The 26,564-nt window shown below is 39.1% G+C and overlaps 1 protein-coding gene and 1 long non-coding RNA gene across 2 annotated transcripts in view; one reads left to right on the top strand and one right to left on the bottom strand.

The window, feature by feature from the left end:
* LOC307001029 (deoxynucleoside triphosphate triphosphohydrolase SAMHD1-like) overlaps nucleotides 1–26,564 on the top strand; it is a 138,456-nt gene that overhangs the window by 62,822 nt on the left and 49,070 nt on the right. The gene's annotated exons all lie outside the window — the stretch shown is intronic.
* Nucleotides 6,602–11,524, bottom strand: LOC307001050. Its single transcript, XR_013798155.1, has 3 exons — nucleotides 11,396–11,524; nucleotides 6,933–7,006; nucleotides 6,602–6,658 (listed from the first exon to the last, which is right to left on the bottom strand). It is a non-coding gene; the product is annotated as an uncharacterized lncRNA (long non-coding RNA).

Below are 26,564 nucleotides of genomic sequence, written 5' to 3'. Positions count from 1 at the left end.
AAAAACAGATGATAATAGAGTAGGAGCTGCGTTCATTATACCAGAAATTAATGTTATGTTAAATAAGAGAGTAAATGATAAATTGTCAGTGTTTACAGGAGAAATGTTGGCCATTCTCTTAGCCCTTGAGTGGGTAGAAAATAATAAACCAATAAAAGCGTTAATAGGGTCAGATTCAAGCAGTGCGTTAACCAGTATTAAGAACATGAAATCAGAAGCAAGACAGGATATTATGTTGGAAATAGCCCAAACTGTTTTCAGAGTTAATAGAGTGGGGGTAATAGTAAAATTCATATGGATTCCAGCCCATGTAGGAGTAGATGGAAATGAATTGGCAGACAAATATGCAAAAAATGCAACCAAAAAAGCAGAGATAGATATGGTAGTAAGATATAGTAAGGCGGAAGTTAAAAGTATAATCAAAGCCGAAATGAGAAAGAAGTGGCAAGAGGAGTGGAATATGGAAACAAAAGCGAGAATGTATTACAGCATCCAAAAGAGGGTAGGAGACATGAGAGAAAGTAATAGGAATAAAAGGGAAGAGGACATTATTTCAAGAATGAGATTTGGGCATACTGGATTAAGTAGTACGCTAAAAATAATAGGGAAACATGAAACTGGGATGTGTGAGGTCTGTAATATTAATGAAACAGTAGAACATGTAATTATTGATTGTCATAGGTATAAGGAGGAAAGGATGAGGCTGAAAGACTGGTTAAGTAAAGAAAAAATTAGATTTGAAATGAAGGAAATATTACAAATGAATTCAGGGAGTGTAGGGTATAGAGCGATATTTGTGTTTTTGAATAATACAGGGCTTATTAGAAGGATATGAGTTTAGGTGTTTTTGAAAGTTGTATATAATAATGATGTGAGTGATAATGTTTTAATATTAATAATGTTATTAGATATTTATGTAGGTATTTATTGGTTTTATTTATGTATTTATTTGTATATTTAAAGAGTAGTGAGTAAAGGCTATAGTGATCCACACTCCATATCAGAAGGTGGCGGTAATGCACACTTAAAAGTTGTTTGCCAACCGCCATAAAAAGGAAAAGAAGAAGAAGAAGAAGAAGGCTGGGTGTTGTTTTTCTCCTCCGTTGATCGGGAGTGTTCTCTCTCCGTGTGGGCTGGTTGTTTTCTTTGTCTTCCCCCGTCGATCTGGTGTGGTTCTCTCCCATTGGGAGACGTTTGTAGAGTGTTGCAGCTGAAGGATCATCGTGAAAGAAGAGGAGTGTCGCTTGTGGGATCCGAGGGCGGTTTTGAAGAGTGGAATTCGTTCGCCTGGATTGGAAAAGAGTGAGATGAGTGATTGACAAATTGAATCTCATAAACGCATGTTTTCTACACTAAATTGGATACTGATTTGGAGTGCTTGGATCACGTTGTATACATCGCACTGAGTGAAATATACTGATTCCTTGTCGATCTCTAGCCTCTCCCTCGGCCATTGAAAACAGCGAAGTGAAGCCCGCTTGTAGTGGTGAGGAAATTATTCACCACATCTGTCCCAACTCTGACTATCATCGGCTCTTCAGATCGAGACCTCTGGGTGAGTGTTGGCCTTATTTTGCACTTTGAAGAGTGGATTTGTAGTGCTGAAATTGACGTTTCCCATCACGTTGCATGTTTGGAGCTGGACTGTCGTGTGTGTGTGGAAGATTTATATTTTATCGCCGTGCACTCCCCATGTGTCATGCTGGTCTACCGTTCATCATAAGAGCCTAGTGAGATCGATTGTAGTCACCTGTTGGATGTCAGAAGGAAAAGCCCCCCGTGTGCACACCACGCATGAGAACTGTTTGCCCCTGCTTGAAGTTGTATGCTGTCTGTTCCAGTGAAAGCCCCGCTCAGCTTGTGACTCTGCCCCCGGCAGCACACGTGAGAACTGTTTACCTCTGCTTGAAGTTTTATGCTGTCTGTCCCAGTGGAAGCCCTGCTCCGCTTGTGACCCTGTCTCCTGTCACCCATGTGAGAGCTGTTCACCTCTATTTGAAGTGTTGATTTCGTCTGTTCCAGTGAAAGCCCTGCTCCGCTTGTGACTCTGTCTCCCGCCACCCATGTGAGAGCTGTTCACCTCTATTTGAAGTGTTGATTCCGGCTGTTCCAGTGAAAGCCCTGCTCCGCTTGTGACTCTGTCTCCCGCCACCCATGTGAGAGCTGTTCACCTCTATTTGAAGTGTTGATTCCGGCTGTTCCAGTGAAGGCCCGCTCAGCTTGTGACTTAAGTCTGTTGTAGCCCTGAAACCCATCTGTTCGTCACTCACCACTGTGAGTCTGGCACCAGCGCCAGAAGGAAGTGAGCCCCGACCGTCTACTCACCTGGGATACCCACCTGTTCGTCACTCACCGCTGTGAGTCTGGCACCAGCGCCAGCAGGAAGTGAGCCCCGACCGTCTACTCACCTGGGATACCCACCTGTTCGTCACTCACCACTGTGAGTCTGGCACCAGCGCCAGAAGGAAGTGAGCCCCGACCGTCTACTCACCTGGGATACCCACCTGTTCGTCACTCACCGCTGTGAGTCTGGCACCAGCGCCAGCAGGAAGTGAGCCCCGACCGTCTACTCACCTGGGATACCCACCTGTTCGTCACTCACCACTGTGAGTCTGGCACCAGCGCCAGAAGGAAGTGAGCCCCGACCGTCTACTCACCTGGGATACCCACCTGTTCGTCACTCACCACTGTGAGTCTGGCACCAGCGCCAGAAGGAAGTGAGCTCCGACCGTCTACTCACCTGGGATACTCACCTGTTCGTCACTTACCGTTGTGAGTCTGGCACCAGCGCCAGAAGGAAGCGAGCCCTGTCCTACCTACTCACCTGTGATACCTACCTGTCCATAGACTTACCACGGTGTTGCCTCGGATTCCTGGGAAAGGAAAGAAGAAGATTTTAGATTAGGATTTTCAAATTGCTTTTAAACATTAAATAAAGTTGTTATTCTTTTATTCTTGTCTCCGGCCTCCTCCTTTGACACGCTCCTCAGGGTGATCCTGGTCTAGGGGTGGGTGCAGTCTGGCTTGGCCCACCTCGACCTGTGACACAGTACTTGAACAGTTCATTGGTTACTGTTTACACCACAGTTTCCATATACACATTTTTAAGTTTTTGTCTGACAAGCCAGTTAGTCAATCAATAGTGCCACATAAGCAATCATTTTCTGTATAAAATGTAACCAAAGCAACCTTATTTTAATTTGTTACCTAAATTTATGTACAGTAGGTGGATGAATGTTTCTATATGTATTTGTTAATTTTGTATTATTCATTTTGTATTTTGTCTTTTAGCTGCTGTGAGAAAAAACCGCCTGACGCAACACGCCACCGATCAGGAGATTGAAGCAACGATTCAAAGATGGCTTCAGCTTGCTCCTGATCGCGATGGAGGAAGAAGAGAGCGATTGAGGAGGAAAGAGGGGCTGCAGAACTCTACTTTAGTTCCTGAGGACAGTCCTCCTAAATAGGATCACCTTTTCCCACTTATCATAGTATGTAAATAATATAATATAATAATATTAATTATGTAAATTATATTATAATGTTAAAGGGCACCTATTATGACATTTAAAATGTTCCTAATGTTGGTTTGGGAGTCCCCAACAACAGTTTTACATGCATGCAATGACAAAAAACACTTTTGTTGTCGTATAATATGCATTTATTTTTACCTGATTTGCTCACCGACTCCCAAATGATTCGTTCAACGACTCATTTTCAAAACCCCTCCTTTGCGCGACGCTAATCTGCGTTGATTGGTCAGATGACCCAGCAGTGTTTACAGAGATATTAGATAATACTTATTGTTTAACACGGAGTACAATGATGCTTTTATCAATTAAATTGTGTTATAATAATGATTATAGTCCACTGCTTTGTAGTTTGTAGTAAAAAACTAAAAATAAGATATAGAATTTAATGTTATGTTAGCGAGCATAGCCCAGAGTTCATATTATAAAAGCACAATCAGTCTTTGTTTGCGTTAGCCCGATGCATAAACATAACGTTTTTACAACAACAACAAAATATGCAGTTATATGTTACTACGAGGTAAGACAACTCCGAAAACAACGACAAACACTTCACATATCTCAATACAATTGTCATTGAAGACCTAGAAGCTAAACGGTGCTTACACAACAAACAAAATAATTATTAAGCATGCTACATAAAACATAAAAGCAAGAATTAATTATTAATAACACTTACAGGTTGTGATACGGAGAAGGAAGCTGATGCAAATACACTTGGAACTGAACCTTCCTTCAATATCAGCCGACTCGCGAATCCAAGTTTGACTGCATTTAAGTTGGTAAAGCAATCGTCTTCAAAATGGCGCGAGCAAAGCACAAGGCTCGGACTATACTTCTGTGGTATAGTTGTATGAATTAGCCACTTAGTCTTCAAATGCTCCTCCTTGGGCAGATCGCACTTTAGAACACAGCGTCTCGTCGCCATGACGTTTTCAAGTTTTCCTTGGAGCGCAATAAGTGGGCGTATCGTATTCAAATAACTTGACAAGTTGACGTCATCTAGTCAGAGAAAAAGCTTCGGTCTTCTAACGATTCATAAAAATGACTCCGAGTCGACTCTTACTTTTGAAAGACAATAACTTTATATACGGTGCACTTTCATATTTCAAACTTTGCAGGATGTTTTTGTTTACTTAGATCTATGTTACACACTACATGAAAGGTAAATTTCAAAATTCCATAATAGGTGCCCTTTAAAATATGAGTGCTAGATTCATTTTAGATTCATTTAATTAGCTCAGGCAACACCGTTCAACTTTCTCCCACTTATTATATTATGTAAATAATGTAATGTATAATAATAATAATGGAAATTATACTATAATGTTAAAATATCAGTGCTAGATCAATTTTTGATTAATTTAGTTAGATAGCTCAGGCAGCACAGTTGCACATTTCTAGCTGTCTTTTTTTTTTTTTTTTTTAGCTTGTGCATTACTACAGTCTTCACACTGTTACACCATTCTACGTGTAATCATTTTTATGTTATTGTTTAATAAAATTTAAATTGAATTGAATTGAATTTTTCTGACTTTTTGTTCACATGGTTTGAGTAAGATTAGGCTGGGATATGGCTCAGTTTTGGGGTTTCTGGTTAAAGGGTGGTGTTGATTTGGTTAACTTGTGGCTGAGAATTGGTACTAATAATAAAACCTGTTTTGGCCCAGTTGGTGATTAATGGTGATTAACTGGCTGAGATTTGGGCCAGTTATGGCCCATGTGTGACCCTTGTCTTTAATCCAGTTCTGGGCCAGTTCAGGGCCGTCATTCTTTGCGGTACTTGGGCCAAGGGAAAAGTGATTGTCTGGCCCGGAGCTGGGCCAGAAAACATTTGCTATGTGGGATATTATGAGACAGTTTGCTCCGTTCCCTCGAGAGTTCCCAAAGATATGCTCACTTCAGATTGGAAGTTTACAGTTGTCACATCATGTTGCTTGAAGCTAGTTAAACAAACTCCGAGATTCAGAGCAGGTTTAAAGTAGCCAAAATCAGACAAATCTAACATGGTTTCGATCAGGTTCAGCGGGCTCGGTAAACGTTATTTGTCAATTGATGGCTGCATTCCAAACCGCATACTCAATGAGGTACTTAATTTCAATAAGTACTTACTTAACGAGCGCTAAAAGAGTAGGTACTTTATAGCCAAATCTCGTTAAGTATGAATGCGAACCGGATATCTGCCATGTTGACGTTATTATGTGACCTACGACACGTTATCACAAGTGCAACAACTTAAAAGATTTGAACGACACGTTTAATTCATCTATCTGTAAATATCCTGATATTGATTAAACTTTAGGGTCATTTTAGGGTCTTTTTAAAGAAACTGCTGCCCATTTATTTTGAGGATACATTTAGGGTTGATTTAAGTTCTTATATTTAACCCTACTTATGTGACCCACCGTTTTATCCTTAACGATATTATTTATTTTTATTACGAAATCCCAAAATTGTCATCTCTTGAATATGTTGTTAATTTCTTTATTTTATATCCAAACATTTTCATCCACAAGCAAAAGTGGCTTACCGTGAGAAATACTGACTGATACTTAATTATATTACTTTTTACTGAAAAAAATCAATAAAACAAACAAAATGTAATGTATGTCATATGACATAGCTATGCATGAATACACTCTAGATGTGTATATTGTGAACATATCTACATTTTCATTCAAACAATTAATTAAATAATGATATTTTATTTACTGACAACAATGATAAATATTAATAAAGGAGTAAATGAATGAATGAAAGTCACCATCACACAATAAACAAATGCAAGTCAACACATGAAACAAAGCTTTATTCAAACTACAATCATGTATATATAGGCTACAGGCACTGAACCACATCTACTGCCATCTCAACACAGCGGTTCCCATTCTGCGGCTTTATTCTGATGAACCAGCGGACCGCCAGAGGTGAGCCGTGCCGGAGTGCCGGAGGTTGTTGCGTGATGTGTTGTGCTTCACAATCTGAGGCAATAAGGGCCGGTGGAGGGATGGAGGGACTCGTAAGGGCCGGTGGAGTGATGGAGGGACTCATACATGGCACCATCTCCAGGATTCAGCTCTGTGCTCCTCATCCTCAGTGCTCACACCAGTCTGCTGACAATTCAGATCCTACAAAAATGCACAAACATAACACAAAAGCAGTAGTTTTAACAGCACAATGTCATTTGATTTCAGTATTATTTAGCAGACAAGAACGCTTTTTTTCCACAAATGCCGCCATCATCTGTCCTTGCAGGTCCTGCTCCACCACAACAGCTGTGCAGCAAATACACAGAAATCAAGAATCAGAAAGGTGCTGTAATAACTCTGTTTGAAATTACAATAATTAAAATAAACTACAACTTAATATTTAAATTATTATTAATTTCTGTAGTATACTCACTCAAAGCCTTTGATGACAGCATCAGCTTCATGAGCCTCTCTCCACCGGATAAACCCACATCTGTTCTTCTGTCCCTGCAACATCCAGACAAGACTCCCATAACCTCTGTGATTTATGAGCTCAACACTACATTTACATGTTGAGGTTGTTTTAACTTTTTATCCAACATACATGTTCCTCAATTTATCAACAGTACTAATGGACAAATAAAATAGATAACTTATGTTTAGTTACTTTATAGATATGTTCTACATAATAGCACACATATCACTCAGATGTATATTTCATGTTGTGATGTGCTCTTCTGCAATACTTATAAAAGATGTTCCTGTCAGATGTAAATAGACGTTTAAAATAAGCGTCTTTAAGATGTTTATGGTTTATGTAAATCCAACCCAGATAGCAAACTGACATCGAATCAATGTGGAAACAACGTTTCTCGTGTCATTGAAACAACATCGTTCTCTTACGTAGAGTTCTCTCCTACTGCGTTGATTAGCGACGCTACGGGAAAGATATTTCTTTTTCGAGATTGAAGCCTAAAAATTAATCCTTCATTTTGTAAATATGTAAAACGCTTTTCTGTAGCATACAACCTTAGGCGGAGCAAATAACGCGCGCCCATTGGCTGCTCCGCCAGAAAAGCACAGCCTATGCGAGGCCAGTGACGCTGACCAATGAGGGCGCATCGCGCCCTTCTGCGTCATCTCCCGCCGAAACGGGCGTGGCCTAGGTCTATAAATACCAAGCATAGCTGTTACCACTCTGATTTTCTATTCTTCACGAAGCTACACGCATCGTAGGACCGGATTCGAGCCACCACAGCCGTCTGATACAGCACCTCAGCAGGACGAGCCCTTACCTGAAGCCGCTGGTCATCGCCGCCTTCAGCCGCCGTTCCCTGCTGCGCTTCTCCGGCGTGGAATATCCTTTACATTATGTGTGTGTGTTTTGTGTGTGTGTTCGCCGTCGCGACACACAGTTTTTCCACCACTAAAAGAGCCGAGCGTCTTTTTCAAGATGCCTCGCACCTCCTGTGGCTCGTGTAGAGCCCCGCTCAGCGACGGGGACCACGTGTTTGTGTTTCCTGCCTGTGAGGATCACACAGCTTCAGCTCTCGTCGATGGCGGCTGCCATCACTGTGATTTGATGCCTACGGTGACTCTGCGGACTCGCCTGGGGTTCATTTACTGAAGCTGCATCTTTCCGCCCGCTGTAGTGCCGCGCCGTGAAAAGCGCCGTGCTCAGCGGAGCCCGGAACCTCCCTCCACCACGAGGTGCTCGCCGCTGCTGCCGCCAGCTTCTCCGCCCGCTTCGCTGGACTCTCTGACCGACGGACAAGGGCCGCTGTGTGCCGCCGCGTCCGTCATGGACGAGGGTGAAGCCGCGTCTGTGGAGGACGACTGCTATTCTCTCCTCGCTTCGGGTAGCAAGGGATGGGCGAGCTCCGAGGATCTCCCCTCCCCCGCCGCTCGTGAGCGTCGACGGAGAAAGACCAGCATCGATGCGCTTACCGGCTGGATGGCTGCTTTTCTGCAGAGGAACGTACGTTACCGTCCTCGCGACCCGCACCTTTTTCTTCCTGAATTCACGAAGAAATCGCAGAGTCCCGGAAAGCCCCGTTTTTCAGCCAGGATGCGCACTTCTGCTTCGAGGAAAGCTAACGTTACAGTGTTAAAATCCCGCCGCGGCCGGATTTCACAAAAATGTCTCGCTCGCACAGTCCCAACATACGCGACCGTGCCAGTGTATTTTGCAGTCACCAAATCGGCATCAATGCCCGTTTGCCTGCACACAAACGCCGTTTTCACGACGCCCCAGGTAAATCTGAAAATGTATTTTCTGGTGTCCCGGCCACGGCCGATGGTGTAATGTGTGTATCCGTAATGCCCACGGCCCAGTGCCCATTCGTACACACAAGCACAGCCCTACACAATACAGGGCTTGCACACATAAAATCGACTCTGTCGATTGTGCGTCACATGTAAGTTAGTGAACGTGCCCGCTTTTCAGTGCCCACAATCACTACACACTGTATGTCCCGTGGTTTCTGTAAAAACTAAACGAATGCACGGTCAGTCGGTTCTGATAGACAGTACTCTCTGTGCTACACGGTGTCCCGGCCACAGCCGATGATGTAATGTGTGTAACTGTATGCCCACGACCAGTGCCCATTCGTACACACAATACAGGGCTTGCACACATAAAATCGACTCTTTCGATTGTGCATCATATGTAGTGAGCGTGCCCGCTTTCAAGTGCCCACAATCACTACAAGCTACATGTCACACGTTTTCTATGAAACGAAACCGATGCACGGTCAGTCAGTTCTAATAGACAGTACTCCCCAGTGCTATAAATGTACCCGCGTTCACGCACCCACATGTATTCTCAAACATGCCGAGCCGTACGGGGCTCGCACCGCGCGCTCTCTCTCTCAGCTGAGAGAGCTGAGCGCGCGCGGGCTGCCCGCTCGATTAAGCGCGCCCCCGCATCACGCTGTAATGGCGCCCATGTTACAGCACACGACTGCTCTCGTGTCGCCGCCATTTCGCGACCAGAGCCCGGTTTTTCAACCCGTGCAAGCACAGCCCGTACAACACAGGGTTTGCACACATAAAATTGACTCATGTCGATTGTGCTTTACATGTAGTGAGCGTGCCCACTGTCCAGTGCCCACAACCACTACACACTGCACGTTCCGCGGTCTCTGTAAAAACGAAACCAACGAACGGTCAGTCAGTTCACAAACACAGTATTCCCGGTGTTATAAATGTGCCCGCTACCACGCGCCCACATTTATTCACAAATATAACGAGCCCTACGGGGCTCGCCCTGTGTTAAGCATGCCCCCCGCCTCAGACGCCACGGCGTCCATGTTACAGCACACGGTTGCTCTCGTGTCGCCGCCATTTCGCGACCAGGGCCCAGATTACATTCAACCCCTAGTCACGCGTGCAGATGCATGGGAAAGACTTCCTGGGGTCTCAGAATGGGGCTCTTTGTTTCGTTTAGTGGGCGCTCTAAAGGGCGAGCCGCGACGAAACAGAGTCTATCTCGATGGGTAGTGGATGCCATTGCGCTAGCCTACGCATCTAGAGGTTTGGAATGCCCCCTGGGCATCAGAGCACATTCTACGAGAGGCATGGCCTCTTCGTGGGCTTGGTATAGCGGAATCTCGTTACAAGATATTTGTATGGCGGCAGGCTGGGCCTCCCCGTCTACATTTATAAGGTTCTATAACCTAGAGGTTCCTGCGTTGCAGGCTAAACTGCTCTCGGTCTAGAAGACTATGTATGGTGTTCCTGCCCCGCGCTGCGGCCCAGGTCACCCCAATGTTTTAAGCATCACTCACTGACAATGTGTCCCATGAGCATGCTATGACCTCTCATATATATCTAATATTTACATATATATGTTATTATGCCCTTGGGGGCACTATTATAAAGGGATGATGCTAATTCTAGCCGCTCTCCCTATATATATATATATATATATATATATATACTCTTGGTGTAGGCGCTTGTATGCCAGGGCGCGTACGCCCTCGGGTGTCTGTGTCGGTCCAAGAGCACGCACGGCGTCTTACAGAGGTTCCCGTAGCGTCGCTAATCGACGCAGTAGGGGAGAACTCTACGTAAGAGAACGTACTCGGTTACTAACGTAACCTCGGTTCTCTCTAGGAGAGGGAACGAGTACTGCGTCTCATGCCGTGCGTGCCCACGCTGTGTCGCTTCTGTGACGAAAATCAGAGTGGTAACAGCTATGCTTGGTATTTATAGACCTAGGCCACGCCCGTTTCGGCGGGAGATGACGCAGAAGGGCGCGATGCGCCCTCATTGGTCAGCGTCACTGGCCTCGCATAGGCTGTGCTTTTCTGGCGGAGCAGCCAATGGGCGCGCGTTATTTGCTCCGCCTAAGGTTGTATGCTACAGAAAAGCGTTTTACATATTTACAAAATTAAGGATTAATTTTTAGGCTTCAATCTCGAAAAAGAAATATCTTTCCCGTAGCGTCGCTAATCGACGCAGTACTCGTTCCCTCTCCTAGAGAGAACCGAGGTTACGTTAGTAACCGAGTACGTTTTGCTCATCGAATTAACGTTGAATCAACGTCAGACACGCCATTCAACCGCATTTCAATGTTGAATCGATGTTTTATTTTCGGTGTAATAACGTTCTGAAGTTGATTCAACGTTGAAATTTGATTGATGATTGATACTAACCTTTACAACTAAAAATCAACGTTGAATCGACATCGGTCTGCTATCTGGGAACTTACGTGTCCTTACTGGAGCTCCTGTCAGCTAGAGCTAACGTTATACATAATAAAACGTGTTTTTACTGCCAAATCACAATAGTATACTGTCTAACTCCTTTACACCTTCAACAGTTAAAACGTTTACTCTATAGTAGCCTAGTTTAACACATGCAATTTTAACACAAGGAACCGTGTTTACTCACATTTGAAACCCCGCGCGTCGCTGATCTCCGTGATGTTTGATAATGACGTATGCTCTCGCGTGGCCTCCTGGGATAGAAGAGTATCCATCGGACTGCACTCAAAAATCTGGCTGGAAGCAGTAAGCCATCAGGGAACTTCTCGCCTACTCTTTTATGAATACTGATGTTTCGAACGTACTGCTTCCTTCACGTACTGTTTTCGCCTACTATATAGTAGGAAAGTAGGCATATTGGAACATACTTAAGTCTGAATCTCGCGATAATTAGTACGTCACCCAGGTAATTCTCGTCTACTCTTTTGGATTCATACATACTTTTTCGCTCGCCTACTCTTTTTCCCATACTAAATAGTAGGGAAGTATGCGGTTTGGAATGCAGCCAATGTTTCTCAACTGGTGGGTTGCACGACCGTCGCTAGTGTGCAGTCAAAGAAACAAGCGTGCGTTGTCCTACATCAGTTGGCTATCTTCGGTAAGATGAGATGTCAGGCCAAATGTCAGTAAAACTAACTTTCCTGTCCTGTCAGCCGTTGTACTGTGCTCGCGGTGTGCAAATTTGGCGTGTTTTGACGTCAATTGACTCGTGAAATAATCAAAAAGACGATTAAAGCTGTGTCAAAACATGCATGCATCATGTATTTGTTATGTGTCACATCTGTCTGTAATAATAATAATAATCTGCTATGTGAGATCACAATATAAGGCACAAACTGATGTCATTTTTAAATGTAGACAAATAAAAGTGAGCACTGTGCATTTGTACTAGCTGGAGTTAATTTGTAAAGAGGACAAAAATGTATCATTTTTAAACCCATAAAATAACTAATTTTACATTCTGGCATTTATGTGCGGTTGACTTCCGCCTTGTTCACATTATTATGGGGATTCAAAAGAGACATTTTTTTCCCCTTTTTAATTTAGGTAGCCAATGATAGAACTGTTGCAATTATTTATTTTGACAACTAATATAGAAAAGTTAAACATGCAGTGTTACATTTTTCAGTTGCAACTTTTTTTTGACAAACTCAGAATTGGTTGAAGAATTCAATTATTATATAAAATTCACTGAAGGTTGATTAATCTTTGAGCTACAGTAGTTATCTGCATGTCTCATTCATGAAAGTGCAACAATGTAGAACAAGCTGGGGTTTTGAGAACCAGAAGCAAGCTAACTGAGCAAGTTGAACTTTAGGTACACAGCAAAATCCCCAGGGTTAAACGAACACTGCTCAGTGTTTATATGAGTCCACACTCAGAGAGTGTTAAATGAACACTGAAGAGTGTTAAAGTTAATGAGATAATTAAGTGATTAATTGAGTTATGATTGAGCATCATTGAAGACACCTGATGATAACAAGCAGAATCACTGAAGGAGAAAATCATAATTGATATGTTACCATTATGGAGATCAGTGTGTGTTTTAGTTGGGATCATGACCCTTAAATCACTAACTTTATATTTTGTTTGTCTGCTGTATGTGAGTTATAACAGTCAGATGAGCAAATAGAAAAAGTGATATGATGGTGTTGAAATGTGTTATAATATTATATTTATTTCACAATCATTTGACTTGTATCACTGAACTCATATAGAACCAAATTTATGAGTTACAAATACTTTATTAATTATAGCAGCACAGTCCTTGAAAAGCCTTATATGTTTAACTTTTACAATTTAATCCAAATAATTTGTTTAAACTTATTTTTAAAGTATTCACACCAGGAAAGTCCGATAGTTCACTTGCTTTGGTCAAAAAAATGAAAAACACTTGTCATGTTTGCAGTTGTTGTTCTGGCAGTATTTCACAGATGATCAGTTTAATTATTGTGATTTCCTCCAGAGAGCAGCAGAGGACTCGACTTCTCTGTTCTTCATTTCCCTGAGTCATTCTGATCAGTTTCAGTTCAGTTTGCATTGGTTGGTTAAAGGCAACAGTCTTCTGAGTCTCGATGAATGAAGGATAAAGCTAAAATAGAGGCCTGTAAAAATCCCTTCATAGAGCCTTCACACACAGCCAGTGCTTTTGAGTTTGTGTTTATATGAATATATATTGAGCTCAGCATAAATATGTGAGTTTGGGGTTATTTCTTTCATTCGTGTACAAAGCACAAAAATAGGTATAATTAGAAATTTGAAACACTCAAAATCATTCTGAAATTGGACATTGAATTTGAAACAGTGCTTTAAAACCTTTTAGCAGCTCAAATTTTGTGATATCAGCTTCAAATTCAGAACACAACTCAGACTGTGTGAATTTATAGCAATTTTAGTCCAAATTATTTTTTGAAATGTTTTTTTTGTATGAAATAAAAATATTTTAGTTCAGTACACTTACTCTACAGTAAACGTAAACTCCTATATCTTTTATACATTTACTTTTTTTTTTTAAGTGTCTTTAAGAAGAGAGCAACTTTAGATCTGCATTCATGATTTACAGCCGTTTATGTTCAGATCTATCAGCTCAAAAAGATGATGAGAGTTAACAGATTAATCTGCTGGATAGTTTGTATGGCTTTCAAGTTTTTACTTTTTGAATCTCAACAACGGTGACATGCTTTGCTGCAATAATATGCCAGAAACCATAGTATAAAACTCCCAGCATGCAGCATTAAGCATTTCACCCTACTGTTCCCATAAACACAGAGAGATGTTAACTTGAACTCCTGGGATTTCTACAACATCCACATTTGATTAATAATGTGCATTGCGTGCGGTCAGTAGTTTGACAGAGAAAGGCTTGTGTGCTCAGCTGGTCACTGTATGGAAATGAATGTGTGTTTGAGGAAACATGCAAACACTGTCAGTCCTGCAGAACACTGATGTACATCTGTTAGATCAGATACAGAGATGAAGCTGTGAGGACACTGGATCTGTGAGTATGTGTGTGTGTGTGTGTGTGTGTGTGTGCCACTCAAACCAGCAACAGATAAAGGAGTGAATGATCATTTCATTCAGACTTTACTTTCCTGTTTGGTGATCATTCAACATCAAAACCACGATCACAGAATCAAACCGTTGTGTCACAGGTTAATATATGCACAACGTAAACCCTTGCAGTAAAAACACAGATAGATCTCATTCTGTATAATCACAGTGATTCCATAATCAAAAATACAATACATTACCCATTTAACTTCATGAGGTAATACATGAGATCAGATAATCTGAATCCTCCTGATGATGATTGAGACCATAAACAAACAGACATTGTCATCTGATCCTGTTTTCTTTCAGCTTTTTGCCATAGGAAATATATTCTAAAGACATGGTTACCTCAGCTAAAGACAAACTAATGTTCAAAAGTCAAGGGCCAAGATCTCAACTAAAGCAAACACTGATCTCCATCATAGTGACTACAAGTGAAACTATACAATTACATCTAAACCTATTTTACTATCTTCTAAACTATATTCTATAGTTTCTTACTATTTCTAAATTATTTTCAATTAAACATCAAAATCTCTGTTAATTTTCAACAGGAACTTTTGTAAATGTACGAAAAAAAATTATACTGGTTTGTAAACTGGTTTCAAACACTCCATCTCCATCATGGTGACAACAAACTTTATTATTAACTAAATCCCTGTTCATTCTCAACAAGAACTTGAAATAAATAATGTTAAACTGGTTTCACACTCAGTGTTGCTGGAAGTCAGTTGTAGTTCTTGTGTTTCTCTTTTTTCTGTTCTTGTTTCTCTGTCCTTCAGTGATTCTGCTTATCAGGTGTTCATCAGTGTCTCAATTCACTCTCTTCTTTTCATTCAAGTGGACTATATTAGTGAACTAGTGTAGGGAATAGTGAATGAGGGTATAGGGTGAGATTGGGAAAACAGCCTCTGAGTGTCGACTTTGAGCGCTGTTAATTCACAGTATATTCCTGTAGGTATATTCCTGTATATTACTGTTTTAATGGAAAATGGTATGATATTGTCAAAATGTTGCCCTTTTCTTACAGCAAGGGTTAACAGTGCACTGAATGCCGAACTGAAGTCCACAAATAAGATCCTTGCGTTAGTCCCAGTTCTACCGAGATGTTGCAGGATATAACATGAGTCACTGTTGTTTGCATTTGTCCTCATTTGTAAGTTTTGGTTAAAAATATTAAAAATATTTAAAGTTGTCCCTTAAAAACATTCATGACCTAAGAGTCATGAGCCCAACTAAAAGCAAACACTGATCAGTAAAAATTGATTTTCTCCTTCAGTGATTCTGCTTGTTATCATCAGGTGTCTTCAATAATGCTCAATCATAACTCAATTAATCACTTAATTATCTCATTAACTTTAACACTGCTTCAGTGTTCATTTAACACTCATAAATTAACACTTTAACACTCTTGAGTGTGGAATTTTTGCTGTGTGTAACAGGTTTGCTGGGTTCATAGTTGTTGTTTTTTCATATTTAATATATTTCCTTTTAATCTTTTGTTCCTAGGTCGTCAGATGTGTCTTGTTAGTAGATGTGACCGGTAATCTCCTGAAAAACAAACACCCTGAACAGGTTCAAACTGTAAGGTGAGGAATGTTTTGTGTAAATGATCACATGAACAAAGGAAGGAAAACTGTTATGAAGAATCTGCAGTGAAGCAGGTTGTGTGTGAAGAACAGGTGACGCAGCTTTAGATGAACAGATGATCTTTGTTTGTTTCCACTGTGAACTTTCACTCTTTTACACGTCACTGTTGCAATGGACAGTGCAAAATAAAGAATGAAATTAAAGCTTCTGTGTCTTTAAATAAACAATAGAGTTACAAATATAACTAATGCAACAAGGATTTACAGTATAAAAAGTGAAAAATGAAGAAAAATGCTGTTGCCGGTTCTCTTCTCTTCATCACAAGTTCGATCCAATCACAGCATCCTCCCTGAGACAAGATGATGAACTTTACAGCCAAATAATTAATATTGCTTTATCTTAAAGAGTTTTTGATGTTTTAATTTATTCTGAACTGTAAAATCCAACAGTGATTCTAACTAACACTTTTTAGTTAACTTTATTCAATGTCTTAACTTAATTGTAAAAATCTAGTAATCTGGACTGTTCACATACTATGCCGTTTTTACTCAGAAAAGTAAAATTCAGATTAATTGATTGATTGGTTTGAGTGACATTTTGTCAAGCATGATTTTTCAGTTTTTTTATTTTATTTTTCCTTTTCTACACTGTAAAAAATAAAACATAGATTTCATTTATATTTAATTAATTAAAATGAGGCAACAGATTACAAGCAATATTATTAATTAAATTTTACAAATTAGAATTGAGTAATAATTAATCAAATTAATTCCTTAAATGTTACACTGTAAAAAATAAAACATAGATGTTATTTATATTTAATTAATAAAAATGAGGCAACAGATTACAAGCAATATTATTAATTAAATTTTACAAATTAGAATTGAGTAATAATTAATCAAATTAATTCCTTAAATGTTAACCATTTAAAATGAGTAAATTTTACAAAATATATGTTATTGCCAACATTGAAGACACCTGATGTTAACAAGCAGAATCACTGAAGGAGAAAACCATAATTAAAGTCACCATTATGGAGATGAGTGTGTGTTTTAGTTGGGCTCTTCACCCTTAAATTATTAACTTTAAGTTTTTGTTTGGCTGCTGTACATGAGTTATAACAGCCAGATGAACAAACGGTGATCTGATGGTGTTGGTTGTGTTTTAACATAATCATTATTTCACAATCATTTGACCTGAATCACTGAACTCAAATGGAGTACAATTTGTGACTTAAGTTAACTTTGTTAACTATAGAAGTACTGGCCTTGTACACCATAATATTTTTATCTTTTACAATGTAATTCAAATAATTTCTAAAAAGTTTCTCTTGTACAAAAAACAAACAAACAGACATCATGAATCAGCCTGTGCATCTCAACAATGGTGACATTTATAAAGCATGTTGCAGTGCATTCTGGTTTGTACCAATCACAACTCATTCATGGCTCCCATCATGTATTGCTGCATGAATAAATAATGAGCTCAGAGGTTGTCACCATTGCTGAGATTCATACGCTAAATCTTGATGTCTGTGTGCGCCTAAAAAAAAAACAGATATATTTTTTATTATTATTAATTTGATCATTTGGATTCCATTGAAAAGGATAATAATATTATGCAGCTAGAATTAATAAAATAAATTTAACTCATAAATTGGACTCTACATGAGATCAGTGATTCAAGTCAAATGATTGTGAAATTATGAAACACAACCAACACCATCAGATCAACATTTCTTTTTGTTCATCTGGCTGTTATAACTCATGTACAGCAGCCAAACAAATCTTAAAGTTATTATTTTAAGGGTCAAGAGCCCAACTAAAACACACACTCATCTCCATAATGGTGACTTTAATTATGGTTTTCTCCTTCAGTGATTCTGCTTGTTAACATCAGGTGTCTTCAATGTTGGCAATAACATATATTTTGTAAATTTTACTCATTTTAAATGGTTAACATTTAAGGAATTAATTTGATTAATTATTACTCAATTCTAATTTGTAAAATTTAATTAATAATATTGCTTGTAATCTGTTGCCTCATTTTAATTAATTAAATTTAAATGAAATCTATGTTTTATTTTTTACAGTGTAGAGCCAAAATAAGATACTCTGTTTGTAATTATAATACATGATATATATATTTTTGTCAAGTTGGCTCCATTGATTCCTGATGTTTCCAATGTAAATTGAATCTCTCATAAAACAGTATTAAATTAATTCATAGAGCTCAGAATACATCCTGAAATTATATTCAGATTAAACTAAATGTTGCATGTTATTTCTATGAATAATTTACATTTGCATTAACATATATAGTCTTAGTCATAACACAGATGGGCTTAAACGGCACATGTAAATGTATAAACTAACTTTATCTTTATCTGTCTCATTTCGAAGGCTGAGTCCTCCGGAGGTTTCATTTGTCACGTCATTGAAGCGGCTTCATTTCAGAAAAACTGACCACTATTACAAAGTTATTGAGAAATTACAACAATCTATGCTTTAGGAATAACTGTCAATGTTATAATGTTACTGTTCTGAAACAAGAAATCCTTTATGACATATGCGGCCGACAAATGTGACCTCTGGAGGACGCAGCCTTTGAAACGAGACACAGATATAATGTGTGCGATTAAAGAAGTCATTACTGATTAAAAGTCATTCAGATTCACCTGAGCCAGAATAAACAGCTCACATCAGGTTTCCTTCAAGTGTTCAACAATGAGAACATTCAGTGCTTTAATGCAAGAGAAACCAGTCAATCTGTTCTTCTGTTTAATGCAGGAACAGATGAGCAAATAAACTGTTGTTTCCATTCATACACACTTTCACTTTTCACAATCACTTCAGACTTTGTATTTATTATTGTGTAATTTATGAGAGTAATATCTGAGTTAAGTAAAATGACAAAGATAAAAAAAAAATTATTGTGCAAAAGTTAAAAGTTAATATTGCAGCGCTTCAAATGGTTTATTCTCCTTCCATTGAATCGCATTTGTCATCATTAAAAAAAAAAAGGTTAAACGAATAAACAAATAAACGAATAAACAAACACATGTGTTGTTTGAATCACTGAATTCATATGAGCCTATAATCTCAGAGTTAGAGTTATATTGTTGATTACAGCAGAACTGAGATTTCACAGCATAAAGCACTAAATTATTCATGTACACAGCAAAATCTCCAGTGTAAAATCAACATTGCTCGGAGCATATATGGTCCCACTCTACAGAGTGTTAAAATTAATGAGATAATTAACTGATTAATTAGTGATGATTGAACATTAATGATGGACACCTGCTGACTGCTGTTAACAAGCACAATCACTGAAGAACAGAGAAACACAAGAACTACAACTGACTTTTAGGCCCCGTTTACACGATGGGAAAACGCAGATATTTCTCTGCGTTTTGGCCTGTCATTTACACGAAAACGTCGTTTTTATCCCAGAAAACGATTATTTCTAAAAACTCCGGCCAAAGTGGAGATTTCTGAAAACGCCGGTTATGTGTTGTCGTGTCAACTGGGAGAAACGGGGTTTTAGGTTCTCTCTTGTCGATTCTGAGGATTCTGATTGGCTTGCATGGCTTTATCCTTCTCCCTACACTGCCGCCCATAGGTTTAGCATAGTTATAAAGGCGCTCGACGGCGTATTTATGCGGGTTGTGTGCACGATGTTATTATTGAAAACGGAGGGGGGGAAATATTCGTTTCTCTAAATACCCGGCTATGTGTAAATGTGGCCTTAGACCCTGTCCACACGGAGACGCGTTTAGCTGTATACGGACAAATTTTGTGTCGTATTGGCGTTTCGTCCAGACGGATCCGGCGTTTTGCGAGACTGAAACCGCTATTTTTTGAAACCGGGTCCCAGAGTGGATAAATCTGAAAACGACACGCTTGCGTTTTCGTGTGTACAGCCAATCCGTATATTTTGTGAAACGATGATGTCATGTCGACTAGTCGGACACTGCTAGTCACAGCAACAGCAACAACACCTGCCGACTGCTTGTATAAAAATATAATATAATGCTGCAGAAGCTACTGAGCCTCTTTTATTACTTTAGGCTATATATTATTTACTTAAATTTATTTTTATTGTAGGCTATTTCTTTATATTTTTATTATGCTATGGTGCTGGTCTGTTGTCTGATTAAGACATTTCATATTTTGTAGGGATGGGCATTTCAAATTAAAAAAATATTCGACGATCACTGGGAATTATTTGATTATTAGGCTGTTCAAAAAACGCACATGCTCGCCAGCACAACGGCGCTCGCTCAAATTCCACTCCGACATTACATTTCTCAGTAAGCCTGTTGTAGCCATTAAAGAAAATGTGTTTAGTTTCATATTTATGTTTAAATAATATGTTATTTTTTATTTCATCTATGTTGATTTATGAAAGTGAAGAGCATGAGTAATCATAAGATGCGCAATATATCGGGAGACATCATTTTGACCACATTAAGTTTTGTTTTATATAAAGCTGGTTTGTATAAAGCCTTTCTTTAAAGTGAATTTCGTTTTGTATAAATTGTATCTAAATTTTAATCAATGTTTCATCAACCAATTGCCTGGATTTAATAAATAAGAAGCAAATATAGCTGACAATATAATCATGACATGGACGCGCCGGCGCAATATAACTTGCATTGCTCGTGAACTGGAACTCGTCTCATAAATGAACCGAAACTCAGAAATATATAGAATGCTTGAAATGTCTACTTTTAAACTGTTAAAATGTATCCTTGCTATATTTGACTCATTCATTACTTTTGCCGGTTCTTTGTGGCAAGCTTTATGAGTCCGACAACTAATTGAATATCGTGATTCGTGACTCATCCCTATTTTGTACCAGGCCATTTATGGTTGTTCATATTGTTTAATAAAGTTATTGGTAAAAAAGAAAAGAAGAAGCTACTGTGCCTGATATTATTGTATACAGCGCGCAAGGTTTATGCGCATGCTCAAAGTCTTCTTCTCCGTTTTTATTGTATCTATATGGCAGAATTACAGCGCTACATACTGGTCTGGGATGTATACTACATCGTTTTGAGTCGGTTTCAGTGGTTTCGTGTGTACGCAGATATTTCTTGAGACGACGCCGTGTTTACGGAATTCTTTTTTAGAACGAGGCAAAAAAAACATCGGATAGGGAAAGCTCTGGCTTCGTGTGGATGTGGCCTTAGTCACAGCTTTAAATTAAATCAGCTGAAGATAAAAATAAGACATTCAATCTCTGAAGATCTCAACAGTGAACAATTAAACAACTCCACAAACAGCATTACCAGCTTCACTTATTACTAACCAGGACTTGAAACACATTTTAGTTGATAACGGTGTCGGGTAAAGAGCCCCTAAAACTCTTAAGCCCTATTCACGAGTTTGTGTGCCCATATAATCTTAGCGGATTTGGCTTGCTGTCTGCTATAGAGGCGCTGAGAGAGGATAATCTACTCGTGAAATCTAAATGTGTTTTCAACTAAAAACCAATCTATAGTGTTTCATCGCCATCTACTGGCCTGGCAGCAGAATACAGCGCTTTTAGTCGTTTCCGCGGATCCGTGTGAATGGGGATCGTTTTGACAATGGTGTCGTCTGTACACGGAAAACTCAAAGGAAAAACTTCTCTGTTTTTAGCATATTGTTGGTGCGTAAACGTACCCTTAAATGAACACTGAAAAGTGTTAAAGTAAATTAGATAATTAAGTGATTAATTGAGTGATAATTGATCATTATTGAAGACACCTGATGTTAACAAGCAGAATCACCAGAGGAGAAAAACAGTGGCGATTCTAGGGGGTGGCCTGGGGTGGCCAGGGCCACCCCTGAAAGCTCATTGGCTACCCCTGTGGCCACCCCAGATCTGATAGGTAGTTGCATGTTCGTCAACACAACAAGAGATGCTGTCAATGATGACAGCTAATCAACTGATTTAGGGCCAGAACAATGTTCAAAAGTTACTTTTTAAAGAAGCACCTTAATCCTTAAAATATTTTTGGTCTGTTGGCATAGGGGTGGAACGGCACATGTATTCGTATTGAACCGAAACGGTTCGGTGCATGAATTTACACGGAGAATACATGGTATAAAAAATAAATAAAACTCGCGTGCAAATTAATGAATGTAATGCTGCGGAACTACTGCTAGATACGCGGGTTATTTGTGGAAACCTAATCTGTAGCCCCGCCTTAAGCTAGGTTTGTTTATACTTTCGCCTCCGCAGCGCGAGCCTCCGATGACGGCGCGCGCGCCTTCCCAAATGGACGAGGCACTTCGCGCTCGCCGGTGTAGGCCTACTATTCTTTGAAACGACAGGATGCGACTCGGTGTTCTCTAAACCACCAGGAATCGGCGGCGAGAAGTAGTAAGGTACATTCGTGAATGTTTATTTAAGTATAACACTTTAGTAGACCAAAACCACACTACAAAAGAGTTGTGTAAAGCAGTAAACCAGATTATTCCGTGACATTAGAGAGAAAAAATGGATATGAGAACGTAACCTACAACTAAATTAACGTTACATATTTTCTAAACATTTTTATTTAGTTTTGTGAACCTTTTTATAAAACATGGCCATTTATTTTTATTTAAAGGGCTTATGTCTGCTATTGTAGGCTCATTTTGTTAATGTAAGCAACTCATTTAGACGCAAGGTTAGGATTAGGCAATCAGCACATAAATAAGAGATGCTGTATTTTCAGTTTTATGGCTGATTGTCTTATTTTGTTTACAAGTTAATGTTAACTAACTTAATGTTAACAAGATAATGTGGGGTACTTCTTGTTTACTGTTTACATATTACTTTACACACTTCAGGCTGTTGCAGTTGCTCATGGGACTGTATGACACTAGGTGGTACAGACTGAGACATGCACAATAAAATAAAAATGCCTTCTGCATTTTTGTTTTGCTTTTCCCTCCATTGTACCGAATTCATACCGAACCGTGACTTCTGTGTACCATTCCACCAGTTGGCATCATTGGACTTTAAGTCTTGTCTTGTGGTCTTATGGCCTATGTGAAAGCATTTTGTAGCAGGAGAATGAGCAAAAAGCAAGAACTAGCTACCTCTATTGCACTTTGTTACTATTATTAGAATCTTCTATTGTTCATGCGAGTTTCAAGGTTTACATAACATTACTTTATAGTAGATATGGCCACCCCACACTAGCTTTGTGTCCCATCTTGGCCACCCCAGTAAAAATGTCCTGGATACGCCACTGGAGAAAAATCACAATTGTAAGTCGCCATTATGAATATTAGTGTTTGCTTTAGTTGAGCTCTTGTCCCTTGGATTATTTTAACAATACTTTTTGTTTTGAGCTGATGAGGCCCCGTTTACACGATGGGAAAACGCAGATATTTCTCTGTGTTTTGGCCTGTCATTTACACGAAAACACCGTTTTTAAGTCAAGTCAAGTCAAGTCAAGAATATTTGTATAGCGCTTTTCACAATACAGATTGTATCAAAGCAGCTTCACAGTATTAAATTAAAATAATAATAAAACGTCCATGTTTGGTAATGCTAATCAATAGTAATATTGATTGATTCATTAAATTGAATATCCCCAACTGAGCAAGCCAAAGGCAACAGTGGCAAGGAAACGAAAAACTCCATCAGGTGACCTAATGGAGAAAAAAAAAAACCTTGGGAGAACCCAGGCTCAGTCGGGGGCCAGTTCTCCTCTGGCGGTTATGAACTAGAGGCCGGATTTAACTGTAAGATTAAAACATTTATATGAATGCCTGGTTAAAGAGATGCGTCTTTAATCTAGTTTTGAACTGGGAGAGCGACTCTGAGCAACGAACAGTATCAGGAAGGCTATTCCAGAGTTTTGGAGCTAAATGTGAGAACGCTCTCCCTCCTTTGGTGGACTTAGATATCCTAGGTATAACCAAAAGCCTTGAATTTAGCGATCTTAAAGAGCGCGATGGATTATAGGGCGATAGAAGATCCGTTAAATAAACTGGAGCTAAGCCGTTTAGGGCTTTATAAGTCAGTAACAATACCTTATAATTAATACGGAACTTTATAGGTAACCAGTGTAGAGATGATAAGATAGGTGTTATATGATCATATTTTCTTGACCTAGTAAGAACTCTAGCGGCTGCATTTTGGACTAACTGTAGCTTGTTTACGGAGGATGCAGGACAACCAGCTAATAGAGCATTACAGTAATCTAGTCTCGAGGTCATGAATGCATGAACTAACTTTTCTGCATCAGAAACTGATAGCATATTACGTAGCTTAGCAATGTTTCTAAGGTGGAAAAATGCCGTTTTCGTAACATATGAAATATGATTTTTAAAAGACAGGTCGCAGTCTAGTATGACACCCAGGTCTTTTACTGTAGAGGATAAAGTAGCAGGACATCCTACTATGTTAAAGTTGTATTGTGAGAGGTTTTGTGGGCGGTTTTTTGAACCGATGAGTAGTACCTCCGTCTTGTCTGGATTTAATAGAAGAAAATTACGCGTCATCCAATCTTTTATATCTTTAACACACTCTGTCAATTTTGATAATTTAGCGTTTTCATCCGGCCGTGATGAAATATATAATTGAGTGTCATCAGCATAACAATGGAAACTAATTCCATGTTTCCTTATAATATTTCCAAGTGGCAGCATATATATTGAGAATAATAGAGGGCCTAGCACAGATCCTTGCGGCACTCCATAGTTTACTGAAGTTATGATCGATTTTTTTCCATTTAAATAGACAAAATGGTAGCGGTCAGATAAGTATGATCTAAACCAGCTTAATGCTTGTCCTTGAACGCCAGTATAATTTTGTAGTCGATCTAAGAGTATTGTGTGATCTATAGTATCGAACGCAGCACTAAGATCAAGTAAAACTAGTATTGAGATACAGCCTTGGTCTGAAGCTAAAAGTAAATCATTAGTGATTTTAACGAGCGCAGTTTCAGTGCTATGGTGAGGCCTGAATCCAGACTGAAACTTTTCATAGATGTCATTTTCTTGCAAAAAAGAGCACAGTTGAGCGGACACAACTTTTTCTAATATTTTAGACATAAATGGAAGATTTGAAATGGGTCTATAATTTGCTAGATTATGTGGGTCTAATTGTGGTTTCTTAATGAGTGGTTTTATAACTGCCAGTTTAAATGTTTTTGGAACGTGACCTAAAGATAGAGACGAGTTAATGATATTGAGAAGAGGCTCTTCCACTACAGGTAACACTTCTTTCAGTAGTTTAGTTGGTATAGGATCTAATAAGCACGTTGTTGTTTTAGATGAAGTGATACGTTTATTTAGCTCTTTTTGTTCTATAGTTGTAAAGCACTGTAATTGTTCTTGCGGGGTGATAATTGAGGCTGATTTATAAGGCGCGATTGAAGATTGAGTGTTTACAATTGTGGTTCTGATGCTTTCTATTTTCTCAGTGAAGAAGTTCATGAAATCATTACTGCTAAACTGTAACGGGATATTTTGGTCAGGTGACGTTTGTTTATTTATTAGTCTAGCCACGGTGGTAAATAAAAATCTTGGATTATTTTGGTTGTTTTCTATTAGTTTGCGGAGATGCTCAGCCCTTGCCGCTTTTAGGGCCTTTTTATAACGTGACATACTGTCTTTCCACGCGATTCTAAAGACCTCTAAATTAGTTTGTTTCCATTTACGCTCTAATTTACGGGTTTCTCTCTTTAGAACATGCGTACACTGTTAAAAATTGCTGTAAAAATACAGCCAATTTCCAACAGTAAAATACTGTTATTTAAATAAACAGTTTAATCCTGTAATTTTACAGTCTATGTTCCATAAATTAATTACTTGTGGTAAATTTACAGCATTTATATGTAAACCCATTTCTTCCTGGAAAAAACAGCCGTGGACTGTAAAAAATAGCACGTGGGGGCGGGGCATCTTCACGCGGTCTATTTTTGAACAGAAGCAGTCAAGAACAGAATTGTTTCGCAACACTCCTCTGGGCTGTTTTAATGAAGGTCACTGTTCAAGGTAAGTTTATTTATTTGCTGTTATTCTATTATGTTGCTCCCCACCTGTAAATCGCCCTTTTTACAAGGTATTTTTGACTGCCAAGTCACTGAGCGCGAATTGCGTTTTTGTAGACAGAGCTCTCAACGGTTGAGGCATTTCGCCTGTTAATGAATGTTCTCTGAGCTCCGATTATTACGGTGAATTCTTTGCTTGGTTAAAGTTAAGTTACCATTTAGAAATTAGTTTGGCTTTCTTTTGTAGTAACCTTAACTCGATTTACATGGATTTCTGATTCAGTAGCGTTACACGATGCGAATCTTACCAGATGCATTTTATTCGCATAATATCATGCACATAAGATGGAGAATAATTACAAAACTACTCAAAATATCCAGATCCATTATAATAATACAAATTTTGTGGTCAATTTGTTTAGTTTCCATGCAAACAATGTAACTTAAAGCTGTTAAAATTCCCAAAGCAAAATAGATATAACCTATATTTTTTTCGTTTTAGTGGTGCGAGTACCTGCTTTTTTGTGAGATTCACATGCACATATAGACATAGTATTAAAAATTCAAAGAGATTGTGTTTGAAAGACGAGGCAGAGACGGATATTCTCGACTTTTCGGCGCGAAACACGTTTATACAGACAGACAGTTCTCAACAGCTGGGGCATTTCAC

The sequence above is a fragment of the Phoxinus phoxinus genome, assembly GCF_949152265.1.
Source record: "Phoxinus phoxinus genome assembly, chromosome: 6".
NCBI classification, from domain to species: Eukaryota; Metazoa; Chordata; class Actinopteri; order Cypriniformes; family Leuciscidae; genus Phoxinus; species Phoxinus phoxinus.
Note: the sequence above shows the minus strand (reverse complement) of the source record. Positions and strands in the feature narration are given on the sequence as shown.